Source organism: Anser brachyrhynchus (genome assembly GCF_964034855.1).
Source record: "Anser brachyrhynchus genome assembly, chromosome: 14".
NCBI lineage: Eukaryota > Metazoa > Chordata > Aves > Anseriformes > Anatidae > Anser > Anser brachyrhynchus.
Genome location: NC_137709.1, coordinates 1,468,282 through 1,485,232, shown reverse-complemented (window position 1 = coordinate 1,485,232; position 16,951 = coordinate 1,468,282). Strand labels below are relative to the sequence as shown.

Sequence of the window (16,951 nt, the reverse complement as noted above, 5' to 3'; positions counted from 1 at the left end):
GAGGGCACCGGGCACGGCGTCCGCGCGGGTCTGCTCGCCAGCTCCGCGTTGCAGCGACTGCTTCTGGGGAGCCCCAGCCCCTTCCTCTATTTCTGTACTGCGTGCATGCCCCTGTGCTGCTGCAGAGCTACGAACAGCTGTTCCTGCCCTTACCTGTGGTAATTCATGTTCGTCATCCTAAGTATGTACGTTTAATTGAAAGCAAATTAATAACACGGCAGCTTTTTTCTCTCATGCGAGAGGAGAGGTCATATATCTGCCTCCGTACTTTTACGGCTTCGTGTCGGTTATTTCCAGCACTGCAGGCTGCTCCTCATGTGGGAGTTACAGCAGGTCCTTCCAAATAGTGACCTGGTTTTTTCCCATGAAGAGACTTTGACGCAGGATCACTCCAAAGCTCATTAAGGTCGTTAAAAATATTTATTTTAGGCAGATGGATGCTCTAACCAGAATTGTAACCCGGTTGTAGCTAAATGCAGGAATAAATCAGAATTTGAGTTTTACTGTAATGGCTATGAATGTTTCTCTGTATCTTCAGCATAAGGGAACCCATTGTACAAATTTAGGATGTCTACAGCTTTTACGTGGTTTCATCTACATTTCTTAGGATTTAATATTTGAAGTTCCTTCTAGGGATGCATCAAAGGAAAAGCTGGATTTAAACTATATTCGAAAGTTTTCACATATTCAGAATTACTTAGTGCTTATAACAGTAATTAGCTTCCACGGAGTACATTTAATACATGAATCTCCTGGAAATGGGGTGTTTTGTCCTGTTCAGCAGGGGCTGCGCGTTGGACCCGAGCAGAGCAGGGCTGTGGTTAACATCCTCCCGACTCACCCGGGGACGTCCAGCCTAAACCCTTCCTTCCTGCCCAAAGTGGAATTATCATTAACTCATAACTCGTTTTCAAGAAGAACATTTTTTTGTAGGCTGTGGAGTTCTTCCAAGAATTTTTCAATTTTTACAAATGAAAATATAGTCTAAACCAGATGCCAGCTGAAATGCACTTACTTTATACCAGCTAGCCAAGGCAATGCACCACAAACTCAGCAATGTGACCTTTAAAATAGCCTTTCTAGAACAAGCTGGTAAGAACACTTTCTAAAAAGCCACAATTGCAGCTACTCTTATTGCTCATAATATCCTTGATGGAGAGGAACTTAAAAATAATACTTAAGGAACTTAAGCTTCAACAACCCCAATAGACTTAGTTTCTGTGCAGCACAGGCTTCCTTCGTGGGATTATAGATTTGAGACTGTGATTATAGTGTTGATGATAATGTTCGTTTTCTAAATCATTATTTGTATAAGAATAAAACAAAACAAAACAAATAAAATAAAATAAAAATAAAAGGAGTGAAACCTCTTCAATTTTCTCATGAAAAATGAATAGTTCTGTGATCTAGCCATTTGTTTCTAAAAGTGGATACATATTTCTATGTTTTCTCCACATATTTATTAAACTAACAGGTATTATATACATATTTATGTAAAATGGAATTGGACAATGTATTTCAAATCAATAGAGTATTTTGATTCATCACTCTAAATGATGCTTTGTAGACGCATATTTATATATTACTTTCTGGGATTTTTGGAATATTCCAAGCTGTGCTGAGCTACTGTTTAATTAAAACTGTCACTTGGGATCCAATTTCTTTAGGTTTTTGTGTCAGGAGATATGAACCTAGTTTACATATTGCCATTAAAGCCGTGCCCGGGCGCTGTGGTGAAGCTGCCCGTGGGTGCAGAGGAGCGCTGGGGCTTTAGTCCAGCTGACAAAAGACTTTGCACCAACAACTTTAGACTTGATGGAACGATATTTTTCTATCATTTGTGAATTTTCTGTTAAACTGATTCCACTCAATGTGATGCTTAGAGCACAACTTTTCCTGCCTCTTTAACTTCTTTCATGCTAGGCAGGGTGGAAATGAGGTATGTTTTCCTTAAAAGCCTTTATTTTTGCCCGCTTTTCTACTCGCCTTGTTACAAAGCACAGTGGTGTTCAGATTTGTCACCTTATAAAGCCCCGGTTCTGCTGAGCCTCTCCGGTCCCTACCGCCAGCGGCAGGATATTGAAGGATTTGAGCTGCAATCTCTAAGCAGCAGCAAACTCGCCACTTTAATCCAGCTCATTTCCATGCTAGATATAACTCGCTCAGCCCTACACTTCCTAGAGGTAATGCTTGATTTCCAGAAGCTGTTGTTTCTGGCCGTCCGGGCTTTTCTGGTGGAGTTTTCCCTGACAGAGGAGCGAGGGCAGGGCGGGTGGCAGTGGGGGGCTCGCCCCTTCCCTCTCTGCTGGCCCAGGGCTCCCCGGGACAGGCGCTCTGAGCCCCTGCTCCTCCTCGCCCAGCCTCTGCTCCCTCCTGGGACGAGCGCTGCTTCACGCCGCGTGGTGACAGGGCCGTTACTGCAGAGCGACCGGATGGGGACCACCAATTTAGTTCTCACAGACCGTGGCTTCTGGCTCTTCAAGAGCATTGTTTTGACACTGGCAGGAAAAAATTAGGCCATTGTCTTTGCTCCCATGAAATTTCCTGTCCTCTCTTTATGAGGTGTACGACTGCACAAAGTGCCTTTCTGCTCCCACAGCGGCGAATCTCGACACCCACGGATTGGGCTGGTGTCCTGGGGTGGATTTTCTTTAAGGGCTGGTTTGGGCCGTTTGCCCATACAAAAATGAATGAGTGAATAAATAATTCGCAGCTGTCCGAATAGCTGTGACACCTCCACGCTCTGGCCAGTGCTTTGGAAGCGGGTGGGGAGAAGGAGCGTGGAGCTGAGCCCGTCTCAGCCCTGCTGAAGCTCCCCCGGCCGGGGGCAGCTGAGGATGTGGGGGCAGCCCCCCGGGTCCTGTGCCTGGCCCTGGGTCCTGTGCCAGGGAGCAGTGGGGCTGAGGGCTGGGACACCAGGAGCAGAGGGGAGAGGCTTCTCCGCTGAGACAGCCCGGAGGAGAAAGTCGAGCAGGGAATCAAATAGAAAAGCCGAGTACTTGTTCTCGAGGCTGGAGAACAGGGTGAGCCTGGAAAATCTCGGGGTGTCTGGTTGCCTGACAGGGGAATAGGGCTGGAACAAGCGAGGGTGGGGGACGACCAGGGCTGGGACAGTGCCAGCAGGACGGGAGAAGGGCAGAGACCGTGGAAAGCAGCTGGGGAAGGAGCCTTCGTTGCAGGAAGCCGAAATGTTATTATTAGTACTCAGTTTCCTGGACAAAAGAGTCTTGTCTATTTAAATACTTCTGCTTCACAGAGTCGTGGTTCTCCAGACACAATAAAATTTGCCTTTTCTCCCTGGTGTTTTCATTTTCCGTTTGCAGCAGGTGGTGCAAGCTACTGTGCACTGCCGAGCAAGGCATCCGCGGGCTGCTGCGTGTGCTCGTTTTGCTCTGGGGACCGGGGAAAGACAAGTCCCATCGACGAGGTGCTTGTTCCTCGTGTCCCATGGCAGGTACCGGGGGAGATGCTGCTCCTCCACAGCAGTACTTCTGAAGTGCTGCTGCCGGAGAGATTCAGATCTATCAGATCTGAATAAAAAACAGAAAAAAATATAAATGCATGTTTTATGATCTGGCAGCAAGGTGCAGAGTCCCTGCTGATGGCCCTGTGTGGGACACCCTGCCCCATGGTGAGCACGGGGAGACAGCTTCTGCCTCTGGGAACTTTGAGGGTGTCAGCTCTGGAGACCACCGGGACCTCGCAGAAGATAGTGACCAGCTCTCAGGACAAAGTACGTTTTGGGATGTAGCCCCGAAGGAGCTGGCATCCCAGCTGTGTGACTTTCTTTTTGAATGAAATTTACTGGCTTGGGCACTCGCCTTCTCTGCAGCATGTGTAGAAAGCTCTTAGGCGTCATGATTTAAAATCATGCCAGTCTTTTTTTTTTTTTTTTTTTTTTCCATACAACACCCTGGTCTCAAGTGAAACTACACCCATTCTTCAAACAATAAATACTTGGGGAATGCACGAAGAGCTGTACATGTTTTATGGGCATGGATTTGGTTTATTCATTTTTTTTTCACAATAGGTAAAGACACAGATTTATACATCGTGTGCATAAAATTTAAGAAAATTTTGAGTAAATTTTGAATATAGGAGAATGCTTTGAGCTTACCGGGTAAAGGCAAGATCTTTTATTAGACCCGGTGAAGGAGCTGGACGAGGTCTGAGCGCCCAAGCACTCAGCGGGCCCCTGATCACCACCCAGCTGGAAGCACGCACTGCCACTGAAATGCCTCTGCCAGGCTCCTATCTCCCCAAAGTGCACCGGCTAAATGCCTTTTCTATGCAGCTTTGTACTTTTTCTAACACTTGTCAGGGCGCTGGTGGGCTCTGGCTTCTCCCCCAGCTGTGGGTAAAAGCAGGACAAGCGGCACGTTTGTTCACAGGTGAGGATGTTTGGAGGGGCTGAAAAAGCCCACGGTGTGCTGGGGGTTGGGGGCTGTGAGGGCTCAGCACCTGGGGTTGAGGAGGTGCTGCTGTGCTGGCTGCTTCTGGGTGCAGGAAGGAAAAGTTCACCTTCTGCTGATGGTCCTGGGGAGGGGAGGGGAGGGGATGAAGGGGCACTGGGGAACTTGTGACATGTGAATGCAGCCACCCCCTGGATGCACACTGCTGAGTGTGAATGGGGAAGGGGTCTGGCAGTTGGAAGGTGAGCAGGCATTTCATCTGGAGGTGTGATTTTTGCTGTCATGAGGTTACACTTGGTTCCACAAAAAGTCTAATTTTCCTTGCCCATTTATTTCTAATTGTTCTTGGTTGCATAAATGAGCACCAGCAGCAGTGGCATCTGCAGGCAGAGACCTGGAGAGCTGTGTGTAAGCTGCTGTAATGATTTCCTCTGCTATGTGTAGGGATAGCTTAAGCCAGCAGGTATGTAGCGTAGGTGAGTGCATTTAGGTGAAAGCCCATGTGCAGATCTGCTGTGCTGAGTAATTGTGGCTCACTGGGTTGTCTCAGAAAGGTTTTACTGCTTAGGAATAAAAAAACCAAAGTAATGGGTATTTTCCTTCTTATCCATACTACAGGCATCATTAAGGATTTAATTTTGTGTAAGGTTTTGTATAGAACTTTCAGTAAAACTTTAGCAAAAGCAGCCTTAAACATTTGCAAAATGTTGTAAGAAATGAAAACTTCCCCATGCTGTTCTCTCCTTCCTTTTAACCTTCCTGTGCGATTCCAGACAGGAGCGTGACGGGGGAGGGATTTTGCACAAAGGTAGCGCCACGATCAGCAATTCAAACCTCTGGGCATCCTGCTTGGAATTGCCTGGCAATCTGCTTGTCTCCCAGCTGTGCCTGCAACAGGGAGTGCATCTGACGGAGGGCAATTCGTCTTGCACCCCCCTTCCTAAACAAGCCTCCCGAGTAAGGAGTCTTAAGACCAAAATATTTCACTCTAAACTATGCCTCAGCTTCCACATGAATAGGGGAGTGATAATAACACCCTGCTATCTCCTGTGAAGTGCTCGGAGAAACACGGATAAAAGCATCCGTAAGTGTAAAGTATCATTACTTGGCAGCTGCTGCTATCCTCCTCCACTGCCTGCGCTCTGTCGGCCGCTCATTAGTTTAAAGGCTGCAAATAACCTCCAGAGCTTCTCGAAGCGGAAACAAGAAATGCTTTGCTAGAAATGATAGCTCTTTGTGCTTTTTTTTTTTCTTTTTTTTTTTCTTCTTCTGCTTTTGTGATATTCACGTGTGAGCCAAGGCCTGTGATTTGGAAGGAATGTTGCCTGGAGGTTTGCAAAATTGAATGTGGAAATGTTCAGGAAGCATTGCATAAAGATGACTTTTGATGTTGCTGTACAAACAGCCACGAGCCCGAGCTCGCAGCCCCAGGCTGTGCCTCTGCCCAGAGGTCCGCAGCCGGAGCGCCGGCCCCGCGGAGGCAGCGCCGTGTTTGCTCACAGCGTCTCATTTGCCTTTTCATTTAGCAATTTGTCTGCTCTCTTTCCTCTTCTGCAGTTTCCTCCCTCCCTTGCCTTGTAAAGTGATCGTCTGCTACCTTTCCCGGGAATGGCAGCGCTCCCCGGAGAGCAGCAGAGGGAGAGCCAGCCTAACGAGCACACGCGGACCCGTAATGGTGCTTTTCCCTCTCTTTTATCCCGAGCCATTTGTTGGGTGGTGTGGCTGACGGGCTGCTGCGGGCATTAGGGAGACGAGCACGACACCACCTTTCTTTAGTTACTTTTCTGTTCTCTTTTTCCCCTTTTCCCTCTGAAAGGTAGACTCTCCCCCACCATTCTCCAGCTGTCCGGCCGAGCTCCGTGCAGGCACCAGGAGCCCTAATTGCCCTTCCTCTTTGCGCCCTTGTGCCTGCTGAAGATGCAGATGCCTGATTTGGGGGCAATTACCAAGCAAGCGAGAATTACTTGGGTTTGTTTTACTTTAGTTTTGTTACTTGTGACGGGGAGTGGGTCCGAGCAGCATCCGGCTGGTGGCCGTCCTCTCGAGATCCACGTCTCAGCCCCTTCAGATGCTGCCCGGGTCAAACCTGCAGATCCGTACATCCCTGCTGCAGACTTGGCCAGTTCTAATGTCTCTGTGCAAGGAATGGGGGAGTGACGGCTCTTTGCTTCAGATACAGGAGGGATCTGGACTCAAACACGAGATTTGTCCCGCTCTGCTGACCGAATACCTGCCCTTCGCTGAAATAAAATAAGGGCATGCATAGAATTACTGTTTTGTTTTTCTTCTGGAAAGCGAATGCTTTTACCTTTCCCCACCTTCCGTTTCCTGGGGATACCGAGCTAGCTCCCGACAGAGCCTGCCCGTGGTGGTGATAGGAGCCCCAGGATAAGGGACTTTGTTTGCATTTCAGGCCAGCTCGGTCTCTCACCGCTCCAGGAGGGATCTGGTGGCCATGGGGACAGCGGTGGCTCCTAGGTGACTGTGGAGTGCACGCTGGCCTGGAGATATGCTGAGCCGCTCGAGCAAATCGTCTTAAAATAGTCTTCATATGTGATGCAGAAGAACCCAAGCAAAACACAGAAACCAGCCAAACCCAAATTTATGCTTGTGGTTACTGAAGCTTGTGAGATCAATTTTTTGTTTACTTAAAACTGATTTCAAAGAGTTCTTCTCCTTTAATTCTCGTTCTTGCTCCTCGGGCTGGGGGATGGTCGTGGCGGTGGAGGCTCAGCGCCGCTCCAAGGCACCGGGGCTGGGCTGGTGGACGAGGGGCAGGGCAGGGGCACCCGGAGCCGTCCTGTCCTGCAGGACGCCCGGCTGGCGGCGGGCATCGCCCCCACTGACTGAGCTGGTGACGGCAGGGACATGCGAACGCGGGGTCCTTCTGGGAAGGAAATTGTGCTGGGCAGTCAGCGGGCTTCCGTGAAGTCAGCTGCGGAGGAGCTGCTTATGCGAAGTGCTCCTGTGCTTAGTTTTGACCCAGGACTAAATTAGGGAGGAGGAGGAAAAAAAAAAAAAAAAAGGCAGCTCACTGCCAGGAACTTGCAGATGTCCTGAGGTACCTCTGCGCTGCGGGGGTGTTTTGGAGCTGGTGTCTCACCCTCATCCCGCCCTGTGACAAGGACAGGGTGCTGTCTCTGTTTTACAGTGCTCACGTCCGTCCCATGGGGATGCTGATGCTGTGCGGTGGGTCCTGGACTGAGGATTCTCTCCGGAGTCCTGGCCTAGGGTCCTACATGCTGCCTCCTGCTTCCTCTGACATGTCCCACAAGGGCACTGCAGAACACAGGCAAAACCAGGCGGAGGGTAGAGAAACGCCTCCTTCTGGTCTCAGCTGTGTAAGTAAATCCTCGGCCTCAAAACCTGTGGGACTAAGGGGTGGTGGGGCTGGGGAGCACTGTTGCACCCCATAGAACAGGACCTGCGGTCACGGCCGTGTTTGCACGCCCCAGCAGTCACCGGAGCGATCCTCTCACCTCCGTGGGACTGTGGAAAAGTAGATCTGGGCAGAGCTTTATTTTCATTTCTGACTTTTTGAAAAGGTTGAAGATAGCAAGTGTTTAAAGCACCACTTCAGTTAAAAAAAATAAATTCAACAAGCAAACCAAAAAAAGAAACCCCAGCCCGAAACCCCCACAAAACCTCTGCAGAGCTGGCAGGAGCCCAGCACAAAACCAGCAGCGATGGCTGATTTCATCTGCCGTGTCATCCCACATGCGTCGGGTTTACCCCAGCGGGACGGAAAAGCCTGGAGAGTTGCACACTGGCATATTTCAGGGCAAACCATATAGAACATGAGACGTGGGATAACCAAGTGCAGGCAGGAAGCAGCGGCTCACCCGGAGGGACACCAGCGGTGGGTTCTGCAGCCCCCGTGCCCTGCCCGCGCTACCTCGCGCTGACCCGATTTTAGGAATCCGAGCTGTGTGGCCCCCGCTTCAGCTGGGAACTGGCTGCAGCCCTCGTCCTTTTAACCGGCCGAATCCCTCGGGGTTTGAGCCAGCCCCTTTGCTGCTGCCCAGAAGCGACCGTCCATTTTCGCAGCGGCGTGGCGAGCACCAGCAGATGACGTGCCCAAGCGGAGCCGTTCCCGGCATGCCTTCCTTCCCCGGGTGCCTCTCTTTCTTCTTTCCTTCTCCCTTTTGACACTTGCTTATTTGCAGGCTTGTCAGAATTAAAGGCTCGCACCTGGCCCCCTGTGGAAGTTTTTGTTGGACCTGCAGATAAATGCCAGCTTTGCCCTGGGCTGCTGGGTGCAGGGAAACGGCACCAAAGAGACGGAAGGAGTTTCTAAACAGCCTGAATTAAATCTGAGCAACACTCGTGAGGATGGCTGAGCTGTTCCTGTCCCTGGAAAGCACTTCAGGCAAGCTCGGCATTGCTGCTGTTACTGGTCTTGCTTCAGCAGGTCGGGTGGGTACCTCCCCTGCTCCTGTGGTGGCACTGGGACCGGTGAAGCCCCTCTGCCGCTGGGGATGGTTTGGAGGCTGGGGGGTAAGGAAGGGGGAGCGCAGGCTCCGTGGTCAGCGTCAACAGCTTGGGGAAAAGCACTGGAATCGAGGTGACGACTGGGAGTGACTTTATCTGAAAGTCACAGTGACTTTCACAGTGGGGAAGTGGGGGGGGAAGCAGAAAAAGTCTTCTACTGGTCTAGAAAAATCAAGGATTAAAACTGTGGTTCAGGCTGGGAGGAAAAGAGAAGGCTTCGAAGGTTTCGGGGTAATGGGATGGGGTAGGCCTGGCCGAGAGCTCAGGATGATTCCTGAAGCCGTGGCCTGCGCTCTGATACCTGCAGTGTGTACAAAACTCAGGAGTGTGCACAGCAGGCACTGAGAGGGAAGTCAGCGAGCTGCAGGCAAGCAGCACGGCCCAGGGCAGGCTGGAGGGGCTGAGGCGTTTGTGGCCGTGGGGACTCTCGTGGGGACAGCGTTAATCGGCCGGGCTTAGCCCAGTGCACGGGCGTCGGGGAGAGCAGAGGGGCTGTTAAGCACGAGGAAATCGCTTGCTGTCTGGATGGGCTTAACACGATATAAACGACATGCACACGTAGCAAGTTAAAGCTTGAAACGGTGAGCGGGCTGCAGCTCCAGGGCACGGCGGCGGGGACGTGAGCTGAGATGACGATGTTCGGGTACGGCACTGCTCGGAGCCTGGCTGCAGCAGTGTCCGTGCACCAGCCTTTTCCTCTGGGCACAAAAGCATCTGTTAAGTTTCAGAGTCTGCAGGATGGTTGTGTTGCTTTTCCCTTCCTGCTACTTTGTCACAATCTGTTTTTCCATAACAGGATTTCAGAATGGAACAAAAACATACAGAAATGAGCCTGGGAACAGCGATGACCCCAGCTAGTGCAAACATACATTTCTACTTACGCAATTTATTTCTTTGTTCTCTGTTAAAAAAGCACCCTGCAAAAACTCCCATCCCTAAATTCCTCCTCTTGCTCCCACCAGACTCTGCCAGGTGTTTGGAGGAGCCTGGGTGAGGAAACCCAAATTGTCTGCGTGTGTTTTCCTGAGGCAGGAGCGCTGGTAGAGGCAGACGCGGTGAGGGTTTGGTCTGCCTTCGTTGTGAATGCCCTTCTCAAACTCTTGGTTAGAAAATTTGGCTGGAAAAAAAAATACCAGTATTCTCTGTGGAGGCTGGGGAGAATCAGTCCAGAAACTCTGAGGAAAACTAGTAAAATGGTATTTTGATTATAATTCATGGCCTTGGGACTGCACCTTTGACCAGTACGTATCTTGCCAAGGAGTGCGACAGTGCCCACAGCCTTCCTGTTGGTTTTCATTTAGTTTGGTGAGGTAATTAATGAGGGTAAAGATAACGAAGCAGCAGCGATACCGGCTCTCTTTGCAAGAGTAGAGAGTTGAGACCAAACTTGCTTCTTTGAAAATAAACAGAAGTTCATTTTTTGTTGCAAATTCTTTTTGTATACTGACTTTCCATGATCAGTGACAAGGAATAGTCTGCCCGGGTGAGTAATGACTGCACTCTGACGCCTCTGGCTTGCAACTGGTTGTGCTTTGGAAGCTGGAAGTGTTCTTGGAGATGGATGCTTGGGCCTGAGGCTGCAGCCGTGCTCTCCACAGAGCAAACACCTCCAGCCTGAATAATTCACACGGTGAACTTCTCACAGCTGTGCCTGGACAGTCTTCTCCTCCTTCCTTTGTCCTGTGTTTAAGGTGTGATTTTAATACGTGACCGACGGGAAACTGCACTCATCCTTCGAACAGGCTGACTCCTGCTCTCCGGTGCCCGCACGCTGCCCAGGACGGGCACCTCGGGGGCTGCTGCCTTTCTCTGCAGGTGCTGCCAGCAGAGCTGCCTGTGCCACCGTATGCCCACGCCGTGCCTGTGGCATCACTACTGTGCCCGGGATGCTCTGCTGGCCGGGCTCAGCACCACCGGCCCCCCTCACTGCTGTCCCTCCGTCCTTATTCCCCATTTATTCCCTGCAAAGCCCGCAGCAAACAGCCCAAACGCACCCCAGCACAGGCTGTGGCTGGGACGGATTTGGCACCGAGTTAAGTCATAAACGGTAAATACGCTTTATAGCCACATTCAGGATATAGCTCTAATGGCTAAATAAAAACATACCAAAAGCCATGGAAGCTGTCAGCTGAGGCCCAAGGGAACCGTGCTGTTGCACAAGCAAGCTGTGGGTACTGCAATTCACTGCGCAGAGCAAGGGGAACGGACTGAGCTAAGGGAGTACAGAAAGAGGGGAGCAAGTGGTGAGAGTGCTGCTGAGGAACATTTACAACAAATTTAAATCAGCCGTGAGGAGTCCCTGCAGTCACCATGAGCGCAATTCCCTCTGTGTCCCACTCTGTCCCCAGGTGCGGAGGGCAGGGCAGTGCCAGAGCTGGCTGTGGAGCCTGGGGGGGGCTTGTGGACATGGGGGGGGGGACATGGGAGAGGTGCCTGGGAACAGCAGGCGATGGGGAGGTTTCCACCCCTACGTTCTCCCCTGCTCATCCACATGTTTGTCACCGAGGTGGGTCCCTGCGTGGCCCCGCTGTGGGGCAGCTGCATGGGAAGTCCTGGGAGCCCGGCACCCAAAACCTCCTGGCTGCTGCTCTTCGTACACGGACGCCGCAGGCTCCTCGTGCGGGCCGGCTCCTCGCCTCACGTGTCCGGGACAGAGGAAGCGAGGAAGGAGCCTGCTGCCAGCAGCCGCTGTGGACCCAAGACGTTTCCCTAATAACATCCAGATGGATCCGCAGAAATTGTTCACATCTCAGAAGAAAAAAAAAAAAAAAAAGCACGTCAGCTGCAGGATAAATGAGATTCGGATGGCTGAGGCAGGGCAGCCTGGAGGAGAAGCCCACTGCCAGGACCACGGGTATGTCTGAGGTACAAAACACAGCGGCGGGAGCACCCGGGGATGGGGCTGCACAGCCCTGGTAGCAGCGACTGGCCCAGCGCGAGCAGCCTCCTGCCCAGCAGTGCCTAAGGGAGCCCCTTCCTCCAGAGTTAGCCCAGAGCTCACTGACTGGCTCTGAATCCAGCAGCACCTTTTCTTTGTGAGGCAGGCTGCAGAGGCCGGCTCTTTCCGCACGTCTGGCGGCAGGTGCCGTCCTCCTCCCCAGCCCCTTCGCCAGAGGGAGGGAAATCAGTGCTGGAAAAATGGGGAGGGGGCACTCTGCAGTGAAACGGCGGCTTTGGGGTGCTGGGCAGTGCTCTGTGCTTGCCCCAGGTGTTCCCACAGCTTGGGGCCTGTGGCTGTGCCCTCGGAGCAGGGCTGGGCAATGCTTCGGAGCCTGTTGCCCGCAGCAGGGCCCTGCGTGAGGCTGCGGTGGCAGCAGAGGGTCCGGGGCAGAGCCTCGTGGTGGGGGCGTTGGGGACGCTCCATGCTGGGGGTGATGAATGCACAGCAGCTCCGGAAACGGGGCCGGGGAGGATGTGAGAGGCAGAGGATTCACATCCCGGAAACTCCGCGGTGTAACAGCTCGGGAATTCGGCGTGATAAATGTATTTGTCTGTGCTGGTGCAGGCAATCCGCTTAATGTGGGAAGCAGAGTTTCCTGCAGCACCAAGTCAGCAGGGAAGGGAAAACCCTGAGAGCCAGGAAGGGCCTTGGAGAGGGAAGCAGGTATGGGGACCACGGCAGTGCTGCAGGGCGAGGAATTGCAGGATCTTGCTCAAGCTCCTGCAAATTCCCCCCCCTCTTCCTAATGTGACCCTCACCCTGGAAATCGCTCCTGTTTAAACAACCGATCGGCACTGCCTCAGCTCCCCGGCGGGGGTTTGGGGTGGCGTGGTGGGGGACGATGCTGGGGACGGGGGGTCCTGTGTCACCCCATAGCCCCTGCCCGCACGGAGACGACGCTGGCGGCACAGCGGGTGCTGCAGCCCTGGCCCCGGCCGCCCACCGCCGAGATGTGTGTGTCCTCCGGCAGCCTTTCCAAAATGCCAACCGCAGGAAAGCGGCGGAAACCCAAAGCCTTCCTTTCGCTCGGATTCCCAGCAGCTCCCCGAGCTTAATCACAGATCATTTCGGGCTTCCTCGCTCCGCCTGCTTTGGCTTTTCGGGCCGGGGCTGTCCCCCGGGCCAAGCACCCCGCTGGGCAGCAGGGAGGGGAGGCCGCCCTGCGGGACGCGTGTCCCGGGGGAGCCCCGAGCCCCCCCCCCCCGGTCCCAGCGCCGGGGGTCCCGGTGCGCCCCGAGCCCCCCCCGCGGTGCCCCCGCCGCAGCCGCGCCCCCGCAGCTCCCCCTGCCGGCCTCGGACCGGGAGCGCACGGCGGGGGGGGGGCGGAGGGTCCGGCAGCGGGCAGCGGGGGGTCCTGGCACCTCGTGGGGTTTTTTTGGGGTCTGTCCGCCCCAGCACAGCGCTGCCCGACAGCCTGGAGCCAGCCGGACCCGATCGTGCTGGGAGCGGCCGGGGGGCAGCAGGTGGCCGGCCCTCGCCCCCAGGATTCGGGGTTTTGTCCCCAGTTGCGTCCCCCAGGTGGTCCCCAGAGCATCGGACCACGCTGCCAGGCCGTTTGCAGGGGCTGTGGGGGGTTTTGTGGCGCACAGCAGCCTTCTGCCACCCCTGGTCCCCGCGCCCCGGGTCCCACTCCGCAGCAGCCCCAGCGAGCGCAAGGAAGGCAGCGCCTCGGATGTCAGACAGGTCCCTTCTGCGGGGAGTAACGTCCCCAGGGGCACAGGGACTGGTAAGGTCAGAGCGGGCACCCCCTCGCTTTTAAAAGCAGCTCCGTTGGACAGAAGGACCGGGCAGTCCGTCCGTCCCCCGGGGTGCTGCCACCCTCTAGCGTACCTTGCGGCGAAGCCCCGCGGTGCCACCCGGCCCTTCCCGGCGTTTTACCTTTCATGGGCATTTCCATGTCATCCCCGGGGAACATATGGGAGCCATTAGACCCAGATTTACATTCTTTCCTAACAAATGGCAGCGTGTCAGAGGGTTGTTTATTTAATGTAAAGTGTGATATTTTTAAAAAATAGCTCCAGCTCTTCTAGCGCAATAGTTTGTGTGACTTTTCATGCCCTTCCTGGTGCAGGATAAACATTTAACAGGAACAAGCAGCCGGGTTTTAAATCTCGGCAGAGGACTCCTGAGCCAAACAAAAGCCGGGAGCGCCCAAGATTTAGAGCTCTGCGGTTTGGTGCTGTGCGTGGCTGACGGCGTGCTGGCCGAGCTCGCAGGCTGCCGAGCTTTCAGTGGATTTGCGGATCTGGCCGGCCAACCTGCCGCACCACGCAGCCCAGCGGAGCCGTGCGTGGACGTGAGCAGGAGCAAGAGGGAGCGCGGGCAGAGGGGGCCGTGGGATCCCCCGGCACCGCACCTGCCCTGCGCCGCCTCCTCCCGCGCTGCAGGACGCTGGAAGAAGCCTCAGCGTGGGATCATCGTCGTGCTGGGTCGTCGTGCTGGTGAGCGGCTGCCGTGGTGGCCAAGGGGCGGCACCAGCGGCGGCCCCATGCAGCACACCTGCCCTCTCTGCGCGTGCTGGGGAAGAGCTTCAAGCGTAATTACGCTAATACATCTTATAAGTCTTTTTTGTTTTCCCCCTCACCTCTCACCCTAAGGACAAAACTCTCCGAGCTGAGTGTGGTTTCTCTGGGTAACGTCATCCTTGCTTGTTCGTCTGTCTGAAGCAATTACTGTGGCTTCCTTAGGGATTATTTTTCAGACAAAGTGTTGACATTTTCCCCCAGTTGGGCGTCAAGTGCGTATCTGAGGTGGTAATTTCTGAGCGTAGAAGTCTAATGAGAGGAATGCCCTGCGGTTAATGAGGTGTTGGAAGGCAGCACAGCTAAATCCAGTATTACATTTTCCAACTTTCCAGTTTAATTAGAAACCCGGATCTCCTGTTCATGCACTCACTCATTTCTTTGGTTGAGTGACAGCCCGGCATTTCACGGGGAAAATTATCACAATATTTAAGCAAGCTGTTGATGTTGCTTGCTGTCCACATCGCTCCATCTTGTTCCAGCTTGAATCTTCGTGTCTGCCATTGCAAACATCGTCTGCAGCATTTCCCAAGCACTGGCAGTGCCCTGGCAGCAGTGCCTGGGGCAGGGCAGGTGGCCGGGCCCTTCCCTCGTCCCCGCTCCTCCTTCAGCTCACCGGCCTAAAGCCGGGATTTTAGCAGATATTGGGTCATTGCTGGGTACTGCTAAGTCCTGGTTTAAATGCCTGGCTTCCTGACTCTTATCCCTTGCCATTAAGGAATAGTAAGTTTGCAGGAGCAGTGAGAGGAGAGACTGCAGGGCTCAGCCTGGTGGGGAGCAGTGGCACCGTCTCCAAACCAGTGCTGCTGCTGCAGGACCCGCAGTGCCACAGCCTCACAGTACCACCGTGATTCAGAAGGGTGCATTTCACCTCCCTGCCCAGGTAATTAAGAACCTGTGCATGGTTTGTGGTGGTGGCACAGCTGATAAATCGTTAGTTGTTAGCCTTTTGTAATGGGGTTGTGTGCACCTGCTATGAGTTAAGGTGCATGTGCTGGGATGTATAAAATAAGGGAGTGCTGCAAAATGGCCCCAGGTATTTGCTAGTTTAGGGAGAGCCACCTTGCTTACCTGTGACACCAGAATATTGATAAAACCCCAAGATACGCTACTGTCATTTAATTTTTTGGGGGTGGAGGAAAGGTGCTTAAGCTGAGTAGATTTTTACAAGTATTATTTTCTTCTTCCTATTAATTAAAATGTTTTAACTGGTGTACAGAGTAAAAATGTGCCTTTTTGGTTGTTAGGGATTGTAAGTGAAAGCTGCAAAGTGGTACCTGTAGTTCTTCAAGCTTTAAGTGTGCAGCCCAAGACCCTGCAGCCGACCCTCCCCGTGGGCAGTGCATGGAGGCTTCGCTACCTGAAGGTGACCAGGAAGAGCAGGAATTGCCTGGTAAGCTGGTGCTCATGCAGTCCCCCTGAACAGATGTGGGGCACAGGAGGGACATGGAGGGGACGTCTGGGGAGGGTGCTGGTGCTGGCCCTGCTCTGCCTGGCCCCGCGGCGCTGGCACCGCCACGCTCCCCCTTCCCATGGCAGCGCGCCGTGCGCTGGGAGGGTGGGTGGGGACGAGGCTGTCAGCGCTCGGGGAAGGCTTCAGAGCCAGCGAGTGCAGAACTTCAGGAGTGCAGTAATTAGCAGAGCAATGCTGGAGTGCAATAATTAGTGGCTAATTACTGCCGCAGAAATACGCGACCCGTAGCGCCTGTTGTCTCCACCTCCCACGTGGAGATGGCTTGCCCGGCCGTGCCAGGAGCAGGCGGCGCCTTACCCACATCGCCGGGGCCTCGCTGCGGGCATTTCTCCTTCCTTGCACCCTGCCAGCTCGGCTGCCCAGCCTGTTCGGGGTGGTTTTGTGGTCGACAGCCCCCAGTGCCGTTTGTCATTATTACTTGTGAATTGGGATGAGATAAGTGATGAAAACGTCCCGCTGGTTTCAGAGCGGGGGCCCCTGGGTTTGGCATGCCCCTCGCCGGGTTTGGGGGCTCCCTGCGCACCCACCCGTGTGGGCAGCACCCAGTGGGTCCTGCGAGGAGCAGCCTGCAGGTGAGCACCAGCCCCGCGGAGCCAGGAATCGGCCCCAAGCTGTGCAGGCAGGAAGGCTGTTTGTTTTCGCTCTTCAGAAAGTTTTGTATGAAAACATTAGGTCCATTGTTCAGCTCTGCGAATATGCTGCGGATCTCACCTAGTGGTGTTCCCACTGCAAAGAGCTGGAGAGAGCGGCTGAGCTGCTGCAGTGCTCCTGCCAAGCACACACTTCTACTGTTTCCAAGGACTTATTATACAAAAACAAAGGTAAAATAAATGTGATTACCTGTCTTTTCCCATCCGAATGGGAGTGCTTTCCACCACTGGCCTGTAATTATTATTCAACGATGTAATATTTAACAACCTTGGTTACCCTGGGTACCTAAATGCCTCTTTTTCCCTCTTCTTCTTTTGCTGTTGACTAAGGAAAGTCAGGCCCTGACTGCAGGAAAGGAAGCACTGGAAAAAGCATTTAGGAGTCATGAGGCTCCATGGCTCTGTGCGCGTCCCCAGCCCAGCTCCTGCCCAGGATGTTCACCTCGCCCCTCAGCCACCTG

The 16,951-nt window shown here is 53.5% G+C and overlaps 1 protein-coding gene across 1 annotated transcript in view; it reads left to right on the top strand.

The window, feature by feature from the left end:
* LOC308177708 (uncharacterized protein) overlaps positions 1 to 16,951 on the top strand; it is a 52,600-nt gene that overhangs the window by 21,576 nt on the left and 14,073 nt on the right. Inside the window, exons 7-10 of the mRNA XM_080555368.1 lie at positions 5,970 to 8,781; positions 9,700 to 11,757; positions 12,409 to 14,285; positions 15,614 to 15,759. The gene's annotated coding sequence lies outside the window, so the exon portion shown is untranslated. The remainder of the gene's footprint in view (positions 1 to 5,969; positions 8,782 to 9,699; positions 11,758 to 12,408; positions 14,286 to 15,613; positions 15,760 to 16,951) is intronic.